This window comes from Brienomyrus brachyistius, chromosome 9 (genome assembly GCF_023856365.1).
Source record: "Brienomyrus brachyistius isolate T26 chromosome 9, BBRACH_0.4, whole genome shotgun sequence".
NCBI lineage: Eukaryota > Metazoa > Chordata > Actinopteri > Osteoglossiformes > Mormyridae > Brienomyrus > Brienomyrus brachyistius.
Genome location: NC_064541.1, coordinates 20,945,167 through 20,965,808, shown reverse-complemented (window position 1 = coordinate 20,965,808; position 20,642 = coordinate 20,945,167). Strand labels below are relative to the sequence as shown.

General features: G+C 43.2%; 1 long non-coding RNA gene across 1 annotated transcript; it reads right to left on the bottom strand.

Annotated features, from left to right (window-relative positions):
* Positions 1-1,679: 1,679 nt before the first annotated feature.
* On the bottom strand, positions 1,680-4,909 carry LOC125749354 (uncharacterized). The gene is made up of 4 exons (XR_007399859.1): positions 4,897-4,909; positions 4,544-4,628; positions 3,635-3,826; positions 1,680-2,872 (listed from the first exon to the last, which is right to left on the bottom strand). It is a non-coding gene; the product is annotated as an uncharacterized LOC125749354 (long non-coding RNA).
* Positions 4,910-20,642: the final 15,733 nt, after the last annotated feature.

Genomic DNA, 20,642 nt, shown 5'->3' with positions numbered 1-20,642 from the left:
CAGCCAGCGCATGGAGGGAAAAGGCAGCTTCTCCAACGTGCTACTTTGTACGCTTTCACCAGACAGATGGAGGGCTGCACGTTAAATGAACCAAAAAAGCTGAAACTCGTTTAAGTGAGAGTATTCTCATTCTGAGTTACAGACTGAAAAACTGTTATTAGCATCACGGAAAGGCTTATAGTCTTATAATATTACATTTTTATATTACAAGGGTTAAATTGTAAACAAATGTGATGTGCCATATTTAATATGCGGTTCTTGCTTTGTTTTGTTGTGTGAACATATAGGCTTACTCAGTTTCGGATTGAAATGACTTCTTTTATGCAGGTTTCCATTACTAGCCTGAACTACCAGGTTACTAGATGTGTAATTTTATTACAATTAAAAGCATCTGAGTGTTATAAGCAACTGCATCAGATACTACACATTTGCGCCGCTCCCGCTTGCACCGCCGATGTTTCCTAGGCGTGCAGTAACCATTGTTAATGTGTGTGTCGGAACAGCTTTCTCGAATGAAGCCTCCCTCATTTGTCGTCAGTCGACCTACATTTCTGTATTTCTGGCCTTAAAAAAACGATATGAAGTCAGACAGGCTGGGAACTTTGAAGGTCACAGCATTTGGCTATATCGCCTCTCCTCATTCATCGAGAGAAGCCCGAACTTCCTAAATCATTTACCAGATGGCGTGGCGCGCCGGTTTAAACACCTGATATGAAGCCATCTGTCATGTGATATCTATGACTGATAATGGCCTGACAGCACATGCGATGGCTTGGATCCAGAAGTCAGTCCCGTTCTCCCCTGATAGGACTGGCAGCCCTCCAGTGGACCATGGAACAGGTGGAGGCAGGGAGAATATGAATAACTGACCATGTGCTACAACAGCTCGCAGCTTCACTTGAATGCTAATGACGAGGTAACTGTTTCAGTCCTCTGCTTGGAAATAAAAGAGGCAGATAAGAGATACGTGTCTGAGTTGATATAAAGACCTGCAAAACGGGAAATGTAATATTTAAAATCGGTGCACTTAAATGAAAGGAAAACGTAACGTTTGCCAGAGAAATTGGAAGATGGAATATTATGAAACAACAGGATCAGAATGATGTGCAGGAATGATTGTTAAGAATAATGGTAGTATAAATATTTTGTTCTCTGGCTACAATGGAATATAATCCTGCAATCATGTCCAGAATAAATAGCTGGATAGGGGATGGACACAGAATACAGGCAAGGCTGCATGAACACATAGACATTGTACAACATACTACAGGTGTCACGTTCCTTTGGAGAAAGACGTTGCTCTAGGCTTTGTTTTTATATAAAGTGCCTTATATTTGATATATTTACACCGTGTACCAAATGCTTATTTGATTACCTGTGTTATTTACTGTTTAAGCCTGTTATGTAAACAGGTTCCTATTTCTCCTCTGATAATTCTGCCTTCCTGTTGGACAGTTAACTATACCTGCCTTCTGTAATCAAATCTTAAAAACGTGAGAATAACCACAGGAAATTGCTTGGACAGTTAGATGAGTCAGTGAAAACAGGCATTTAGATTCACCTTCTTTTTTTAATAAATAAGTCGCGTGGCGGTTGGACCCATCTTGACAAATATGATTCTCCTATAAATAATTCACGTTTTAAATGTTATAGTATTTTAATGCATGTATACACTAGTAAATCCCTGTACAATACTTTGGCTATATATGCATATATGGTATTGTGCAAACGTCTCAGGCATCCTAGGAAAACGATGCTCAAACGATCTCCATGTTGGTGTAAAACTATGATGTCATGCCTGCCGAAGTGCGTCAGCTTAGCCACTTCAGAACCTCACCTGAAGTCCCCCCACCATCCACAACACCCTCCAATGCACACACGTGCTTTTTGATTCGCCCAGTACCCCATCTAATATAGTTAATCAATACTTCACTGACTTTCTTAAACTAATTAAATTGAGTAATTAATTGAGCGGGATGTGAAATGTAAGGCATGCATGGAAGGGCTGGGGTGCCCCTGAGGAGAGGCTTGGGAACTGAAGCAGCGTCCATCTAACCGTCCAAAAAGATATCAGGAACTTTTTGGAGAATGGAGGAAATTCTTGTTATTTTTTGTTGTGTCGCTCCTCATTTTCGTATGATTTAATGTTAAATTGTATTTTTTGTTCTAAGCACATATACACTTACTGCTTAGATAAAGAGCTTTAAATATTTCCTTATTTACTGCCTAAGACTTTTGCACAGTACTGTATATACACACACACACACATATATGTTGAGGTACAGGAAGCAGTTTCATGAGGTAGTTATGACAACAGAAAAGCTCGTTGTTAAATCCTTGGCCTCCTATCAGATACAGTTCTCCCAGTTTCATGTCTCCTGAAGGAAGGAGGCGGAATCACAAGAGATAATTTTGTCATGCTGTCTGACACCTAGAACAGTTAAGGCGAACTTTTAGATAGCCGCAGCATGGTACGCTTGAACATGTCTCCTACATTTACCATTCTGTAGCATGTTATCTTTAGGAAGTAAATTAAAATTAAAGGAGGCCAACAAACTATCGGTACAAGAATTCTTAATGGCACTTTGCTTTGGTGTATAGATCCAGTCCACTGCAGTAGATGTGCTCTGACATCCTAGTAGCAAGTGTTCGTCATGAAGTTCTTAACTGAAAATAACTAGGTTTGCCGCAACCTTGGTGTGGGCCCGGTTTCCGTGCTGACGGTGCATGTTTGTTGATGCCGCCATATGGGTCGGGGAGAGTGGTCTCTAATGGGCGGCCTATGTGGGCGCGAGCAGCCCAGCGCTGCCCGTGGCGTCCTCACACAAACACGCGCAGCCCTTCCTCCTGTCCAGCCAGATGGCGGCTCTATCTGTTGCCAAGGAAGCAGAGAATTAAAGGTTACGCCCACCAGATCTGACAGGCCGCCAGTCTCAGCTGGTGCAGAATCTTTGGAGCACCTGCTTACTGGGCAACGGACATCGGGCTCGATTGTGCAGAAGGAGCCCAACGCTGCCCCACTATCGGTACACCAGTCCGTGTGCAGAAATATATACGCAGACATATGCTGGCTGCATCATGCCATGTGACAGGCAGGGTGTAAAGGAAGAGATGGGCTCGGCGTGCCCCGAACTCGCGGCTTCCAGGTGGCTGTGGCGGGAGCTGTTAATCCCGGGGAGCCAGCCGCAAATGATTTGTCAAACAAAATCACTTAGACGACTTTTACTGTTAAAACAAAATATGATCGCATTTCAGAAGAACAAACAGCTTGTCTTCGGGGCGCGCTGGCCGCCAGGCTCTACAGACGCCGTAATTGGCTGCGGAACTGGGAGCCGCAGCTGAGACGGAATAACAGGGGAGAAAGTTTCATTTTATCAGTTTTTCAAAGCAGCCGGAATGACACACAAGGGCCCAAATGGCAGTCATTCTGCAATGTAATTGGTTTCATCTTAAGAGGGAGTGAGATAAACACTGTTCCTTAATGAGTGAAGGCATCACTCGTTCGTGTTGAGCTGCTTGGTGAACCCTCCCTATGAACAGCTGCAGTCCAGCACAGCAGAGGATAGTCACCTGGGTGTTAGAGGTTGGGACGACCTTCTGGGTTAAATGCCGTGTACTTTTTCTAACGTTTTACCTTTGATGTGTGGTGATTCTCCACATCCTGGCATACGAGGTGATGGTTTCACTTCTGCTTTTTCATGATGCGATAGCGATTCCCATTCAGTAATCAGCTTTGAGGTGTGACCTGTTCCCAGGCCAGTGAAATGCTGTACGAACGTCCACTGCTGCTGGGATGGCAGCGTCTACGCAGCCTCACTTCCAGCCTCTGTGGCATTTGTGAGCGAAAACATCTCATACAGTGTTTAAGAACAAATAGTATGCTGGGGTTTTTTTAAACAAATAAACAAAAAAAATCATTTATTTGAATTTTTAGTAATGCTTTATATTAAGTGCACCTTCATAATGCATTCATAGAACATTCATAAGCAGCATGCATGTACACCTTAACATCCTAACATCCCTGAACAGCTTTAATTCACATTAATAACAAACATTACATGATTATACAATTATAATGTTTGTCATTAAAATATATTACAGCTGTTAAGGAATGTTAGGATGTAAAGGTGTACATACCTGATGTTTATGAATGTTTTATGAATACGTAATGAATACATTATGAAGGTGTACTGAATGGTTTATGAATGCAATATAAAAGCATTATGAAGCTGCAGTTAATGTAAAGCGTTACTGAATTTTCAATAACTGGTACTTCATTTGTTACATTAATTGTTTATTTACTTTCTCAGTGAATTTATTTTATTTATGTATTTGTTTGTTTGTTTGTTTATTTTGTGTTTGTTTAAACATTTATATCATATTCATATTTGACTTTCCACTAACCCTATGTCATGGAAACCTGTATTTGCAAAACTCCAAATGTTTCAAACCTTAAAACTAATTTTGTAACATTACGGTTTTATGCAAAACATTATTTTGAATTTCTCTTGAAATTCTGAATAAGGTCACAGCAGTGACTAACCTGTGACAATCCAGATGTCATCACCTCCAATCAGGAGCCGCGATGCATTACATGCAGTATGTCCTGGTTGCCCTGTTGACATTGGCTGAAACACAGGTGGTGTCAGAATATTTTTCTACACCTTACAAGTTTTTTTTTCTAGTCAGCTACCCCCCCCCTCCCCACCCCATAAGCAGACATTTGTTCCAATCGAAGACAAGTAATCTACTACACTGATCGGTGACCACAGCAATCACCTTTTCCTTTTTACTCAGTTTATTTATTACAGCACAGTGTTTTATATTTTGGCCAATGTTTTGTATTTGCATAGTCTATCATCTGACATACAGCTGATATGAAACACAGTATCATACCTGGAACATCTCCTCTTGTGGCCCAGGAAGTATCAAAGCAAAACTAGCATGTACCCTTATGTAGTCGGCCGCTGGGCCTTTTAAAACGTGTCGCATGACGTCATGCAGGGGACTTAACCTGATTGGAGAAACAGCTCATTCCTCTTTATAGCCAATGAGAAACGCCCCTGAGCCCACTATGTGCCAGGGAGGTGGCTAACCAGTCGTTTGCCAGCCCACTTAATTCCTCTCCAGCCAACACAATGACAATTACCTTTAGCTAGTATAGTAATTAGCATCACAGAAAAGGGCATTTTGTTATGTGACGTGATGATCTTCTGTTTCCATCTTCCAAAACAGGGTCTAAACCATAGCTGGGCTCCGAATTGTTGATGATGCTTTTTCATTGTAGTCAGACTCAAACAGCACATTAGTCTTTGCCAAAGAAACAGGAACTTTTTTCATTGCTTTGGAAGGTGGCCCAAAATGTGCCTTTGGCAGATGTTTCAGCAGAAGGTGTTTGCAAGCTGTTCGTTAATGTACCACCATACGAGTCACAGTATGACCACCACAATAACCAATAAGTAACACTATCAGTGCACGGAGGACCGTGCCAAATCCACCGTCTGTTTTTGGGATATTAAACTTTCCGGAACAGGATGCACAGAAAGACCACGGTTTGTGCAGGGAGGGAATGAAGGAGAGGTGATGGATAGATTACTGCAGTACTTAGCAGCAGAAGTTGCAGGTCGCTAAATTGTTGGCTCAAACAATAGGGATCTCATCCTAGTGAAATCACTGAAAAGAGCAAATAAAATGTCCAGAGGTCATGTATAGACAAATAAGAGGATTTTTTGCTGTGTTGATAGATGATTTGCTGTGACATTTATGTCACATTCAGAACATACATGTATCTCACTGAACTGTGCTCTGCCACATGTTTGAACCTCACGCCTCTCTCAGGTTTGTCATGATTTCAGATTTGACATCTGTGTCAGGCACCAAAAAATGGAAACAATTTATATGGTACTCCAGCATTTACGGTCTTTCACCACAGCAGACTTACTTCACACGAGAGACACATTTTTACAAAACAAACAATAATAACCCTATGCTTTTTCGTGGGGGAAATATATTTGCATCAAATGCTCAGCATACTGCATGAAAACAAACATGAAAACGCCTGTTGTCAAAGCAAGATGCCATTTAAACATTATTTATTTACTTGTTTGTCTGTGGGAATGAAAGCAATGGGTCTGTTTTCCCTCCACACATTTTTTTTTTTGCAAACAGGTACAAAAATAATAAGCTATTAAAATTCAGGTAATGCGTTCGTAGTTCTGCGGTCTAGTCGGGAGATGTGATTTGTTGGCAATAGCGAATCGGGGGCTGCCATCTGCTCACCCCACAGCAGGGCGGCGCCCTCCATCTGCTGCGCTTTTCTCCTCCGGCGCTCCGGTGGCACCGGCTCAGATGATGAGGAAGTTGGACTCGTGCTCCTGATATGTCACTCGCCACCAGGCCAGCTGTAGCGTCCCTCCCTCTGAGACGCCCGCACCCCCCACCTCACCCGCACCAGTCACTTTCGATTACCTGCATCTATCCATCGCCTCCTGCGTGACCCTTGCACACTCTTACTCTGAAAAGCAGGTTGCAGGTTTTTCATTGCAGGGTTTGCCGCCACCCCCCCCCCCATCCCGAATTAGTGGCAGGTGTGAATTAGCAAATCCAAACACATTTGGTTTGTCCTCTCGGAGATGTATGCGGCCCTGAGGCTTGGAAGGTGGAGAGAATCGCGCTGGGGGGATCGGTGGCATAAGATCATGCGGTGCAACACGCTCCCTGTTCGCCGGCGCATGTTTACACAAGCGGGAAACGGCCGTAATGGGACAACGGAGACTTTCAGCGGCAAATAAAACTGCTGCATTTCACAGTGAATCCAGGGGCTTTATTGTCATGCCGCCCTTATACAGGTGTACAGTGGTGCCAGACAACGGCCCCCCAGAACCGCTATGCGACACGTGGACAATGAGCATCAAAATATATATACAGACTGTCATACCCACATATATATATCAAGTATATTGTTATATATAGTTATATATTGAGATGATAAGGGTGAGGTCTCTGTCATAACTCATTAGGTAGCAGAGTTGCCTCAAAACATATATTACAAGTCCCCACGATGTGTAAAATGTGTTATTTTGAGGTTGTGGGGGTCTTTGTTTTTTGGTCCCCGATGGGGAAACTCAATTTTATGAAAATTTGTGACTTTAATCAAAAAACCAAAACAGCCAAAAGTGTTTTATTTTGTTTGGTTACTTATGGTTAAGGTTAGGGCTGGGTGGGGATTAGGGTTAGGGCTGGGTGGGGGTTAAGGTTAGGGCTGGGTGGGGGTTAGGGTTAGGGCTGGGTTAGGGTCAGGGCTGGGTGGGGGTTAAGGTTAGGGCTGGGTGGGGGTTAGGGTTAGGGCTGGGTGGGGGTTAGGATTAGGGCTGGGTGGGGGTTAGGGTCAGGGCTGGGTGGGGGTTAGGGTCAGGGCTGGGTGGGGGTTAAGGTTAGGGCTGGGTGGGGGTTAAGGTTGTCATTGCTGGGATTGGGTCACCTAAAGATATGAATACAAATGTGTATGCGTGTGTGTGTGCATGCGTGTGTGTGCGTGTGTGTGCGTATGCATGTGTGTGTGTGCGTGTGTGTGTGCGCATGTGTGTGTGTGTGTGTGTGCATGTGTGTGTGCAAACTTGCAAGTTCCCCATTTCCGGCAAGTACTCTGGATTTCTCTCCAGTCCAAAGACATACAGTTAGGCCAGTGTTTCCCAATCCGATCCTCAGAGACCCACAGATAGTCTGCATTTTTGCTCTCTCCAAGCTCCCTACCTGGGAGCAAAAATGTGGAGCAGCTGTGGGTCCCCTAGGAACGGATTGGGAAACACTGGGTTAGGCTAATTATGGTCTCTTATTTGCCTATAGCGGTGTGTGTGTTTGCCTGCCTTTTGCCCAGTGCTTCCTGGGATATGCTCCAAGCCCCCCCGGAACCTGTACTGATTAAGTACTGGGAAAATGGATGTCAGGATGGTTTATTTTATGCTTGACTTTGCAGACGATCAGAAAATACTGCTCTGGTATCCTCTGGCATGAGCAATATTAAACACTATTAGAAGTGTACTTCCAGTTGGATTATAGCAAGCAAACCAGTTCTCTGCTTCTCTGCCTTTCTAGCTATATATCTGCATCCAAAGATAGTGATGGTATGTGCACACTAAGTATGAAAAGGTCAGTGATTCTGTTGGCAACCACAGGTCCGTGGTGGAGACTGTTGGACAGCATCGTTTTCAAGAGCCAACCAGCCTCCTTACAGCTTCAGCCTGGAGCCTCGTCAGTAAGTAATTATAGTTTAATTTGTGGTCACACATGCAAGTCGTAAAGGGGATCCCATATGTGCCGATTTCAACACCATACAGTTTGCACATTATGTTTATTTAAGATCCCTTAATTATGAAGAGTACATCCTCGAAAACAAAAAAATTGAAAATACCAGACCTGATTTCTACTTGTGCTACTTACTTGACCAAGAAAAATACCCAGAACCCATTGCACAGCTGGTTATTGGCTCCCAAGACATAAATATTACACTTTGCTCAGCTCACATTTGGCTTCTTCTGACTATATCCATCCATCCTTCTTCCATAACAGCTTATCCAGCACAGGGTTGCAGTGAACCTGGAGTCTGTCCCATGCAGCACCGGGCACAAGGCAGGGGAACACCCTAGACAGGATGCCAGTCCATCACGGCCCGCACACACACACACACACACACACACACACACACACACAGAGACATACGCTTTGGGCAATTTAGAGGTGCCAATTTGCCTAACTGCGTGTTTTTGGACTGCAGAAGGAACCGAAGCCCCAGGAAGTAACCCACATGACATGGGGGGGGAGGGGGGGTTAGAATGGAGGTGAGTTTCAACCCCCCAACCCAGGAGGCCTCAGGGTACCGTGCTAATAGCTAATTAAACAAATTATATATATATCCAAGCTATCACAGGGTATATCACGCTGTCTAGTAGCAGGTGAACATGTCTGAAGGAATTTCACGCATTAGAGCAAGAAATACTCTGACTGGATTCCAAACAGGCAGAGGGGACTTTTGGGGAGGGAAGGGGGGGCAGATTTTCTGGATTCATATTAAGCGTCGTCTCTCAGCAAAAAGGAAAAAAAGGCAGAAAGCAGCGTGGGTGAGAGAGAGCGAGTATCCAGGGCGGCTCCTTTGGCGCGCGACGCCTGACAGATTGGCCTGACGTGCCACCATGGGGCCCGGCGCAGATGGCGCAATTAGGGAGCGCACAGAGAGAGAGAGCGGGGAATCCATCTTTGATCCGCACCTTCCTGCCAGACCGTCAGCCGCTACAGTAAGATCGTGTGCTGACTGTGTCTGGGAGATGGATGACAGGAAACCGCAGCTCCAAGGCAACTCCTGCGATCGATTCGTAAGCATCTCATTAAGCAAACAAAAGGATGATGGGAAAAGTTATGACTGACCAGACTCAACTATTTTTATCTTATTCAGACACTGCGAATAAACTATACGTACATATTGATTAGAGGAGACTTCCATGGGGAAAATTATCCATTGTTATCCTATACATCTAATCTCAGATTGTTTTATTCGGGCTATGGCCTTTAAATTGATGAGATATATGCCTAGTGTAATTCAGTCCCTAATAGCTAAAGCAAAAACTAAAGATGAAGGTTAGTAGACTAAGTTCCAGTGGGACAGTGACATAAGGTGACAGTGTGACAGGTTACCTAAGGCGACCATAACAGCACACCTGGGATTTGACAGATTCCACTCCCACCTCACTTGACATCACATTGCATCTGTTACATTCCAAGCGTTTAGCTTTAGTTTTGCTTTTGTTGAGTGGTTCTGGTTCAGGGAGCCACTGCGCTGGCCGGCAGCGTTGCTGACACAGTCACTGTATGTGATAACTCTGGCTTGCACATAAGACATATTTGATCACCTGCAGTGTTGAGACGGCCGGCGTGTTACATGGTCCTTCCTGCAGGAGGCAGTGGCGCTGACTGGATTGTTCTTCCTCACACCTTGGAGGTCAAATTAGCACCAATTTTGTACCTTAATCAAAAAAATCCCAAGAGTAACAATACAACCGAGAGTTATTTCACGAAACTTTAATAACACTATGGGTGCGTTCAAAATGGCTTACTGCCTTGCTATGTAGTAAGGCGATATAATATAATATGCGAAGTGAGCAGTATGCCGGAATCCTCAGTATGTTTGGGACAGTCAGTGAGTGGTACCTGGATGACATACATCATTCCAAAGTGTGCACCAGATGGACATTATGCTACCCCACAAGGCCGCAGGAGCTGCAACCAGAGGAGAAGAACATTGCTTGCTCATAAATAAATATACAGATGTCAGAGGAAGTATCTGTATCTGTACAAATTTGAATAGAAAACAATAAACAGTTTTTAATAGCTTTTAATTTTTGTGGGAATCAAGCTACGCAATATGGATAAAACTATTGGGACGCACCTCTTAATTATTAAATTCAGGTATTTCATTCAGACCCTTTGCCACAGGTATAGAAAATCAAGCACCTACATACAGTCAGGTTTGCAAACTCTCGTGAATGAATGGGTCATTCTGAAGAGCTCAGTGAATTCGTGTATGGTGCTGTCATAGGATGCCACCTTCGCAATAAGTCAAAGTGAAATATCTTCCCTGCTATATATTCCTCGGTCAACTGTAAGTGGTATTATTGCCAGGTGGAAGTGTTTAGGAACAACAGAAATTCAGCTACAAAATGGCAGGTGAAGTAACAGAGTGGGGTCGCCGGGTGCCGAGGTGCACGGTGCATAAATGTCGTCATCGCTTTGTCGACTCGACAACTGCAGGCTTCCAAACCTCCTCTGGCATTAACCACAACACAAAAACTGTGCACTGGGAGCTTCATGGAATGGCTTCATGTCACCAAGGGCAATGCCAAGCATCACATGGAGTGGTGTAAAGCACGCCACCATTGGACACAATGGAAACATGTTCTATGGAGTGACAAATCACGCTTCTCTGCCTGGCAGTCTGATAGAGAAGTCTGGGTTTGGCAGGTGCCAGGAGAACGTTACCTGTCTGACTGCATTCTGCCAGCTGTAAAGTTTGCTGGAGGAATTCCAGTGAAGAGATCTCGTAATGCTTCAGCATATCAAGACATTTTGAACAATTCCATGCTTCCAACTTTGTGGTAACAGTTTAGGGAAGGAAGGCCCTTTTCTGTTCCAGTGAGACTACCCCAGTGTACAACGCAAGGTCCATAGAGACATGCTTAGGTGAGTTTGCTGTGGAAGAGCTTGACTGGCCCACACAGAGCTTGAACCTCAATTCCATCAGACACCTTTTGGATGAACTACAATGGAAACTGCGAGCCAGGTCTTCACGTCCAAAATCACAAATGCTCCTCTGGATGAATGGGCGAAAATTCCCACAGACACACTCCAAAATCTTGCGGAAAGCCTCCCCAGAAGAGTGGCAGCAGTTATAGCTGCAAAGGGGGGGCAACTACATATTGATGCCTATGGATCTAGAATGGGATGTCATAAAGGTTTCTGTAGGTTTAATGGCCTGGTGTCCTAATACTTTTATCCACATAGTACGTCATTGGTCATCATCCGAGTCAGGGTATGCAAGTATGTACTACATTAGTGGATATCTACAGTAATAGTCTTCTCATGAAATTCAGTACATACTACTGAAAGTACAGACAGTCCCCGAGAACATATGATGCACAGGTATCTCGTACTTACAAACAGTCTGGCTTAAAATCTATTATTTAAAAATTTGAGTTAAATGAAATGGTTCGTAATAATGAACACAAGCACCGTTTTACGATGCTTGCGGAAACGTTGTGCAGGCTTCAGTGCTTCAGCAGGTGAAGCTGCGCGATGTTGTAGGTTAGATACTTTTATTGTAAGTGTATGATTGTTATTGTTAATCACGTACTGTAGTATTACTCTTCCAATTCACTTACAAATTCTCCATGAAGAGAGACTTGGGGAAGAGATCTCGCTCATAACTTGGTGACAGCCTGTATGCACCTTATGTAAGGGGGTCATGAGAGTCGCAGGGCATGGGGGGGATGATTTTATCTGGAACCCTCTAAATGTAATGCACAGGCAAGTGAATAACATGCAGTACACCCCGCTGCCCTCTAGCTGAAGCGTACCGGACGGAAAACCCATTACAGCCTGACTGCGGCTTCTGATCGCTGTCCAGTGAGGTTCATACCTCACTGGGCCTCGTCCCCCAATCAAAACGCCACGCAATCCCCACATTCCACAGAGTACTAAATGGTCTGTTCTTTTCTGAAGTAAAAAAGCTCGTTAACAATGTACGCCTTTGACATCTACTCAGGATATATTTCTGCATGAGGATAACACTTGCTTTTAAATTAATATTTCACAAGTCACTACTTATTGTGGCACATTTCAGCCCTATTAAACTGAATTTTAATGAAGAACCCTGCCAGTGAATCCACATGTATTACCTAAAGCACAACGTGGGTTGCTAATAGGGGAGGTATTGTTAAGCTAGTTTGCATGAAAATGCTTCTGCCGAGACACGTGCCAGCCCTGCGGGGGGGGGGGGGGGGCGATGCATCTGGGACACTGACAACCCAGAATCCGTATGCCGACGACATCCAGGGGGCAGCTTTCACACCCAGATGACTGGTTTACTCTTGAAGGCAAGCTTGTGTAATGGAATGTGTTTGGTACATCTGTACGGGGAGTTTAGTTGGGGTGGGGGGGATTTTCAGTGTGAGCGCCTGAGCCTCTCGAGACCTTGATCAAGAACAACTTTAGACAATTCAACATTTTTCTTGGAGAAGTGCACAAAGTAAGGGTTAGGGCTATGTTAAGAAAGAGAGGCGCTGCGAGGGATTTGGCCTGCCATAAATCTTCAATGCGTAAGACTGAACTTGTAGGTTTTCGTTTTCTAAAAATGGATCCCACTGGTCATCACTCTACATAGCAGAATTGGCAGTGTTTGTGGCGTTCGTTTAACATGGGCTCAGATTTCATTAACACTGTACTACATGCAAAACTTTCAGTGAACCCTGGCTGATTGACAGTTACAGCTGAAACCTGTACCTGCATGAAAGGCTGCGTGAAAAGCTGCGTGAAAGGCTAACAAAGCCAGTTATACATGTAAATGGTTTGGTGACCTTGATAATGTTTGCTGGCACTGTTTTCCTTTCACATTTTTTTTTACCTAAACTTTGAACTCCAGCTGGGTTTTTCAGTAGCACATTACTGAAGGCCATGTTTTAGTCATTTATAATCACTTTATAAAGCATTATGAACATGGCTATAAATATTTATCAAAAGAGATAGCAATATGGCAATGTGCATAAGACATTATGAATGCTTAATGAAGCTCTCATCTATAATGCACTATAGATGCCTTTATAATGCATTATAATGGTCGGTTATATAAGAATTAAGGATGCTTTGTACTGTATTATGAAGGTATCTATAGTGCATTATAAATGAGAGCTTCATAGGGCAGTAATAATGCATAATACACATGGCTATAATGTGCTATGCCTTTATAAATATTTATAGCCATGTTTATAATGCTTTATGGATGTGTTTATAAATCACTAAAAACATGACCTTAAGTAAAGTGTTATCGGTTTTTCTATAACCTATTCTCATTTTCTGTAGCTTGTACATGAACCCCCAAAGCACAGCAGTACATACCTAATAAAAATCAACAGAAGATGCATGTGAGAATTTTCTCTATACTGCCTGTACCTCATAGGCAGCAGAAGGTCCTGGTGCTGAGTGATTCTGAATAATGTGGGGGGGGGTCCATCCAACCTGTAACCAGCTAGGAGCTGATCAGCCTTTTGTTAGCTACTTGCATTGTGTACTATCTCATCCTATAAACCACATAAACATAGCATGTGCGCTTGTACATCACAAAACATACCCTGTCATTGGCTTCCACATGAGCCAGTGTTTGTGTATGTGGGGGGGGGGAGTATGTACATGTACACAACAACAACAACAAAACAACAATGCCACAACTTCACTCCTATGCTGCACTATCCTACCTCCAATTTAGTCGGTCAAAGTGTCGATTGTCCATTCAAACGTTGCTCCTGTATTTGTGCTGCACTTCTCGCACTTTGGGCCTTAACTTAATGCTGTTTAAAGCAAACATAGAAATCCTGTTTAGATTCATTAAGATGTGGGACAAAAATGCGATCAGCTGCACCCAGTGGGCAGGTGTCTAAACTTCAGCTTTTGCTGCTATTAGCCAAAACTAGGTCAAAAGAGCTCAAAATATCTGCAGGAGCTGGTATCAGCCCAGGCGTTCTTCACGTCGGTTTGTCACTTAGGTGCTGATGGACACTTCATCTCTTTCCGTGTTTTTCTTTCTGTTTTCACTTCCGGTCCACTTTCCTTTATACGTGACATAAATGAGGACAGTGCAGGTGGCCGGTGGCATGGAGCGTAATTTCTGAAGCTGCTTCTGCTCACTATCTGTCCAGATTCACTGCTGCACAGGCAAACGCTTTAGCTTTGGCACATCTTTCATGGCCAGTATGTTCCACTCAAATTTTCATCTTTTATAAAAAGTTAAAACATAGGGAATTGCATATGTGTAATGTAGCATTTAGCTACACCATCATCCACATTCTCCCTAGGGGAACAGCTTTCTTGTTTGTGAAATCTGGCGGCAGAAACTGGTTTTACGGGTTATGTCTGCATAACTGTAAATGCAGCTCTGGTATGACACTGAAGGAGAGAATGTGCAGGTGAGATTGTGATTGTTAGAAAAGATTGACCCGTTGCCAGTGTTAGTGGCAGACATACAAAATAATGAAGCTATGAAGCTATATCACACTCTGGGTGTCACTGCGAACCACACGGCAAGTGCAAGACTCGCCACAAGCGTGGCTTTTAAAAAAAAACATACATACATCCGATTAAGTCATATTCCTTGGTTGCTGCCATGGAGACACGAAGCAGGATGAAGGAAGCAGATGGCCCTTGGATCTGTCAGCATCAGCCGCATGGAAGGAGGCACGCTCATCATGTAGAGAACCTCCTCCAGGCCCACAGACAGGGAACTGAACATGCATGTCCTCAAATTGCAGAAAACGGCTCAATATGAATCCAGATTGTGTCCACACTGTTGCCACTCCATCTTGCAATAGGGTCACTAATAATGAGATCACATCATCATAGTAAAAAACCTTTATCTGTGTTGCTTAACTGGGGCACCGGGGGTCATATAATGTCTGGAAATGATGCGGTGCTTATAGCATATAACCATACAGTATGCAGAATTTTATTGAAAAGGTTCAACTTTTAATATGTCGTGCAAATAAACAAATACGGAGTTATAGTAACAGGAAGTCATAAATCATAATGGGGAGATCTCAGTAGGAAATGGCTAATCATATCTCAAGCAAAGCAGGCTCTTTGTCGGAAAGGGAGCACAGACAAGCACATCTGCCGACAGATGATTACATGCAGGAGGTTCTGAGATATAAAAATGGGGGACGCTGATCGCTAAACCTGTCCATTGCATCAGACACCAATCATTTGGTAATAAAAAAAAAAACAATCAATACTTTTTTTTCCCAGTGATTTCAGTATCAGTATTTTGGTCCAGTACCAGTACTGAAGTACCAAACCAGACGGGGTACTTTGGGGAGCAACTTGTAAACAGGTTCATTGTTAAATGGTCACGCAAATAACCTGCTTCTGAAACACAAAATACAACAACCACCGTGAAAAAGTGCAGTTACTAACTCAGAAAACAACAATAAAAGTAAAAAAAAACACGTAGATGTGTGTAAAAATGAAGAGGTCAAGGTTTAACTGTAATCTGGCTGAAAGAACAGATTCAACAAGATCTGGGTGGCATGATGTAAGAAATGAAACATATTTGCTATAAATGTACATTTATAAATATAAATTTGTCATTCACCTGTCTATGAATGATTTAAAAATGATTTTGAGTTGCTCGAGAGCGCATGCAGAGCTCATGCAAAAGCAACCCTGTTAACTATTGTGGCCCTTGGGATATGACAATTGCATTTGCATGATGTGCGATATTGATAGTACTATCGCAGATCGCCCAACCATTTTTTAATTTAGTACAAGACACCCCAGCTGGCATTGTGATGCCGTCATTCTGTACCGGTACCAGTGTCATGCCAGTGGAAAATGAACACTACTACCAGTTGACTTTAGTACCATTTTGACAAACCAAAAGTTTGGTACCTGGTGCAGTGGAAAAGCATCTTTAGAGACACCAAGATTCCAGATATTAACCGGCAGCTGGAACGACTGAATATTCCTGTCCAAGTGTTCTTCAAAATGTAGCCTTCTGAACTGAGGAATTCACAAAACGGCAAGCTTCACAGCAGCCTCATCAGTGCGCTTTCGCGCTGGAAAAGGCAGTCGTACAAGTAAAAATGGCATACCACAGTAAAACACGGTTTTACCCATGAGAGCTTATGGGAAGGGGTTTGGAAATAAGTCTCAGGGGGAGCAATTATTTATTACAAGGCACTGAATTGATGATTTACGTCCTGGGCAGAATTCTTCTTCAGACAGTAATTTGAGGCTGAGGATATTGCCTATAACTGCAGTTTTAAATGGCAAACTAGCCTCCCTGCTTTCAGCATGAAGTGCTTTTTTTAACCTGTATCTCACTCTTTAAAGATTTTACTGAAGCACAACTACTGGGTGTGACTCTTCCTTGAGACAGCTTTCCATCAGCTATTACTTGATTTAAATGTATTGAAGAACCAAACTGCCAAATGTGTCTTGTCTCACCTTATATTGACTCTAGCTACTACTTGGCGTAAATCCGTGCCCGATAGTCCCTCTGAGGACACCGAGGTCAACTCCTCAGTATTTATTCAGCATCTCCAATAACGTTGATCCATTACACGGCAGACCTAGGAAAGGCAAACACTTTTGACCTTGGTATTTTAAAAATCCTTGCTACGGCATAGGGTGTCACGCTGAATTGCCGGATGTGCCGAACGGGAGATCGCTCAGGCAGCGAGAGCGATCAGGAAAAGGCAGGCAGGCAGGCAGGCAGAAATCGGGGCAGAACTAGGGTTTATTGGAAGACACGGAGTACGAACGTTCACTAGGACTGGTAACATCAATGACAGACACGGAAAGAGGGGAGACCAGGACTTAAATACATTAAAGCTGGGCAACATAATCAGACGGGGCTGGAAACAAATCGGGGAAGCACACGTGGGTAATCAGGGGGCGTGGCACACATGAGGAGCGGACGGGTCAGGCATCACATAGGGTAGAGTTAATTCATTTGGGTTTCACTAACTAGCCTACAGCACAAAATACCCAAAATGCAGAGAGCAAACACTTGGTTTAAAACAACAAACCAAAAGAACAGAAAGATCTAAAGATGTTCTAATAAGCTGTTCTTAATTTGTTCAAAATGGAGGTTTGGTTTAGGGAAGGAGGCTTAATTTAGCTTTTGAACATATTTATCCACCATGACACTCACACCAGGGGTTTGGAACATCTATGGATCATCTTACAACTGTAAGCCATCATTAATTTCATAAACGAAAAGGGCCAATGTTTGTTTGTGCTGATTATATTTTGAATTTCTTCCTTGGAATGCCCCCCACTGCAGTCCAAGTTACATTAAGTTGATTGGTTACAATGAGTTCCATTATCTACACAGTATTTCATAACCCTTAATGTGAACCATCGCAGGACTGACTAACAGCAGTTACTGAATTGCCCATATTGAGATAACTTCTTTGGAACTGGCTGTCAGATGTTTGAAATGACCAGCTTGAAGACTCTTCCACATGACATTACATCTAAACTGGGCTTTTCTAAGCCCTGGTCCATAGGGACCAATGCATATGCTGTGTTTTGTTCCAGAAAGACACTTAATTAAGCATGATAGAGCTCAAATCTATCCTTTTGTTTGAGGAAAAGGGTTCTGCCATTTCATTATTCAGCTGCAGTTCATTCAATAGCTGAATGACATTAGAAAGATAGCTTTCAATTATCTAATCATTTATTGTCATATGGGTTTAGCCAGTAATATGTGGCTGTACTTATAGGATCGTTTATGGTTAAATGCAGGCATATCTCAGAAACAAGGCTTATTTCGCTTGCTTTATTTAAACACGAACTAGCCATTTCATGGTTTTGTGTTCAAAGTTGTTTAGCCAATGGAATGGTTCCTCACATCTGGTATCAGGACTGCGATCGTCTGATTTTGTTTGGACGTTTATACTCAACTTCTTTACCATAATGACACAAAAGCAAATACTGTGGATTGTGGTTATGTGAAGAATCATGATGTATGAAGCTGTGGTATCTCAGAGACATAGACTGTATACAAGGTCCGCAACAGAGGAAAGGGGGGGGGGGGGGTTGGAAATGGTTGTATTCCCAGCAGCAGGGCTAAGCTGGGTCTGCACTATGGAGATGTGAGCAGGAGGGCGGTTTCGTTTATGTCGGAGTGTTAGCTGATGCTTCTGTGTTGTGAATTTTGACAGGAAGGTCGACCTAAAACACGTCCCAGAGCAGAATGATCAGCTGTGTTGGCGGCCGCTGGGGCGCAGTGATGGGGGCTGAGCACTGATTACTGGGCTTAACTGCATTTGCTATATGTCACTGAAACAATACATCTGTGCCATTAACTGATTACTGTGGTTAAGGGACCGGTGATAAAAATGCTGGTTAGGACAAATACTGCTTAAAAAAAAAGAGTCCTAGATCTTTACAAACCAGCTCCAAAATTTTATATGTTTAATGTTACTGTAATGTTAAAAAAAAAAAAACCTTAGAATGCAAACATTTTAAAACAGCATGTACCTGAAACCCTAATGATATTTGTACATTTGTACCTTGTGCATAGGGATACATTCTTAAATGTGCAACGTGTTTTGTTTGGTTGTAATAGGTGAGAAACCGACCACAGCGCAGTAAAAGCGGTTTGAAGTATGACTGTATATCCAAACGGCCATTCTTGAGCGCCCCCTAGTGGATTCAGATTTATAAAAATAAAAAAAAAGTTTTCCAACCACTTGCCCAGTACAGAGTTATGGGAGGGCCTGGAGCCTATCCCAGACTGCACAGGGCAGGAGACACGCTGGATGGGACGCACAAACAATGCCAATTCATCCATCCATCCATTTTCCAAACCGCTTATCCTATTGGGTCGCGGGGGGTCCGGAGCCTATCCCGGAATCAATGGGCACGAGGCAGGGAACAACCCAGGATGGGGGGCCAGCCCATCGCAGGGCACACTCACACACCATTCACTCACACATGCACACCTACGGGCAATTCAGCAACTCCAATTAGCCTCAGCATGTTTTTGGACTGTGGGGGGAAACCGGAGTACCCGGAGGAAACCCCACGACGACATGGGGAGAACATGCAAACTCCGCACACATGTGACCCAGGCGGAGACTTGAACCCGGGTCCCAGAGGTGTGAGGCGACAGTGCTAACCACTGCACCACCATGCCGCCCCCCAATGCCAATTCATGTCTTCGCAAACCCATAAACTACACACACACACACACACACACACAATATTACAGAGCAAGGGGGGGACTTGAACCTCCAACCTAAGCATCACAAGTCAGGGCTGCTACCCACTAAGCCACTTAACATATGGGAAGGCTGAGAGCCTGAAACAACAATGACAGGGACTGCACCCAGAGTACATTCAATAAAGTGGGGCAACACTTTGAAAGGGCAAATACTGATTGAAGACGGACTTTGATGTTTGGACAAAGCAACAGCAGGGTGATGAATCTAAATTACTCAAGCATGTGTGTTGTGTTATCTTTGACATCAGATTCAAATTAGGCAATTAAAATATATTCAACATATTTAAGAGCTGTGATGGACTGGCATCCTCTCCAGGTTGTAGCCCTGACATGTGCCCTATGTCGCTCGGGAAAGGCTCCAGGTCCCCCAGTGAGCTTGACCATTATAAGCAGGGATGCCCAAGTATGCATTCACTGTAAAAAAAGGCACAAACACACAATTTCTTGTCACAACAGTGCAAATGCAAACGTATTTTATGAGCAATTACGTAGATATTACCATGCATTTTAACCTTTACACATCAAATTACTTATAAATGAAATTAGTACTTAATTTGCAGTATAAAGGTTAAAATTAGAGGCAATTCCTTGTTGTAACAGCACAAATGCATACTTAGTTTATGTGTGTTTATGCTGTTATGATAAATTGCCATGAATTTCGCTTTCTAAATAAGCAGTAAGAGATGGATGGATATTTTAAGAGAATAGGTTTGAAATTTAAAAATACACATTCAGATAATTTTATCCAATAGCTCAAGTACAGGGATATGGGGATATTAAAAGAGATCTACCAAGAGACCCAAGAATGGTAAAGACAGACATTTCATTTCATGAACTTTTCATTAGAATTGATACTGCATGTAGGTTTGCCAATTCTGGTGCGAGGTCTGAGAAGTAGGAATGTCTACATTTTGAATAACATGTCAAGATACATCAAGACTATGACAGCATCATATTTGAAGGACTTTAAGATGTGTGATCTGCTGACCAAGACCACAAAGGGCATGTCAAACATGAAAGCTTGCAGAGGGGGGAATTCCTATCCATACTGCTGGACTGAAATTTATAGAAGAAAGGTGAGGAAATATTGGGAGAA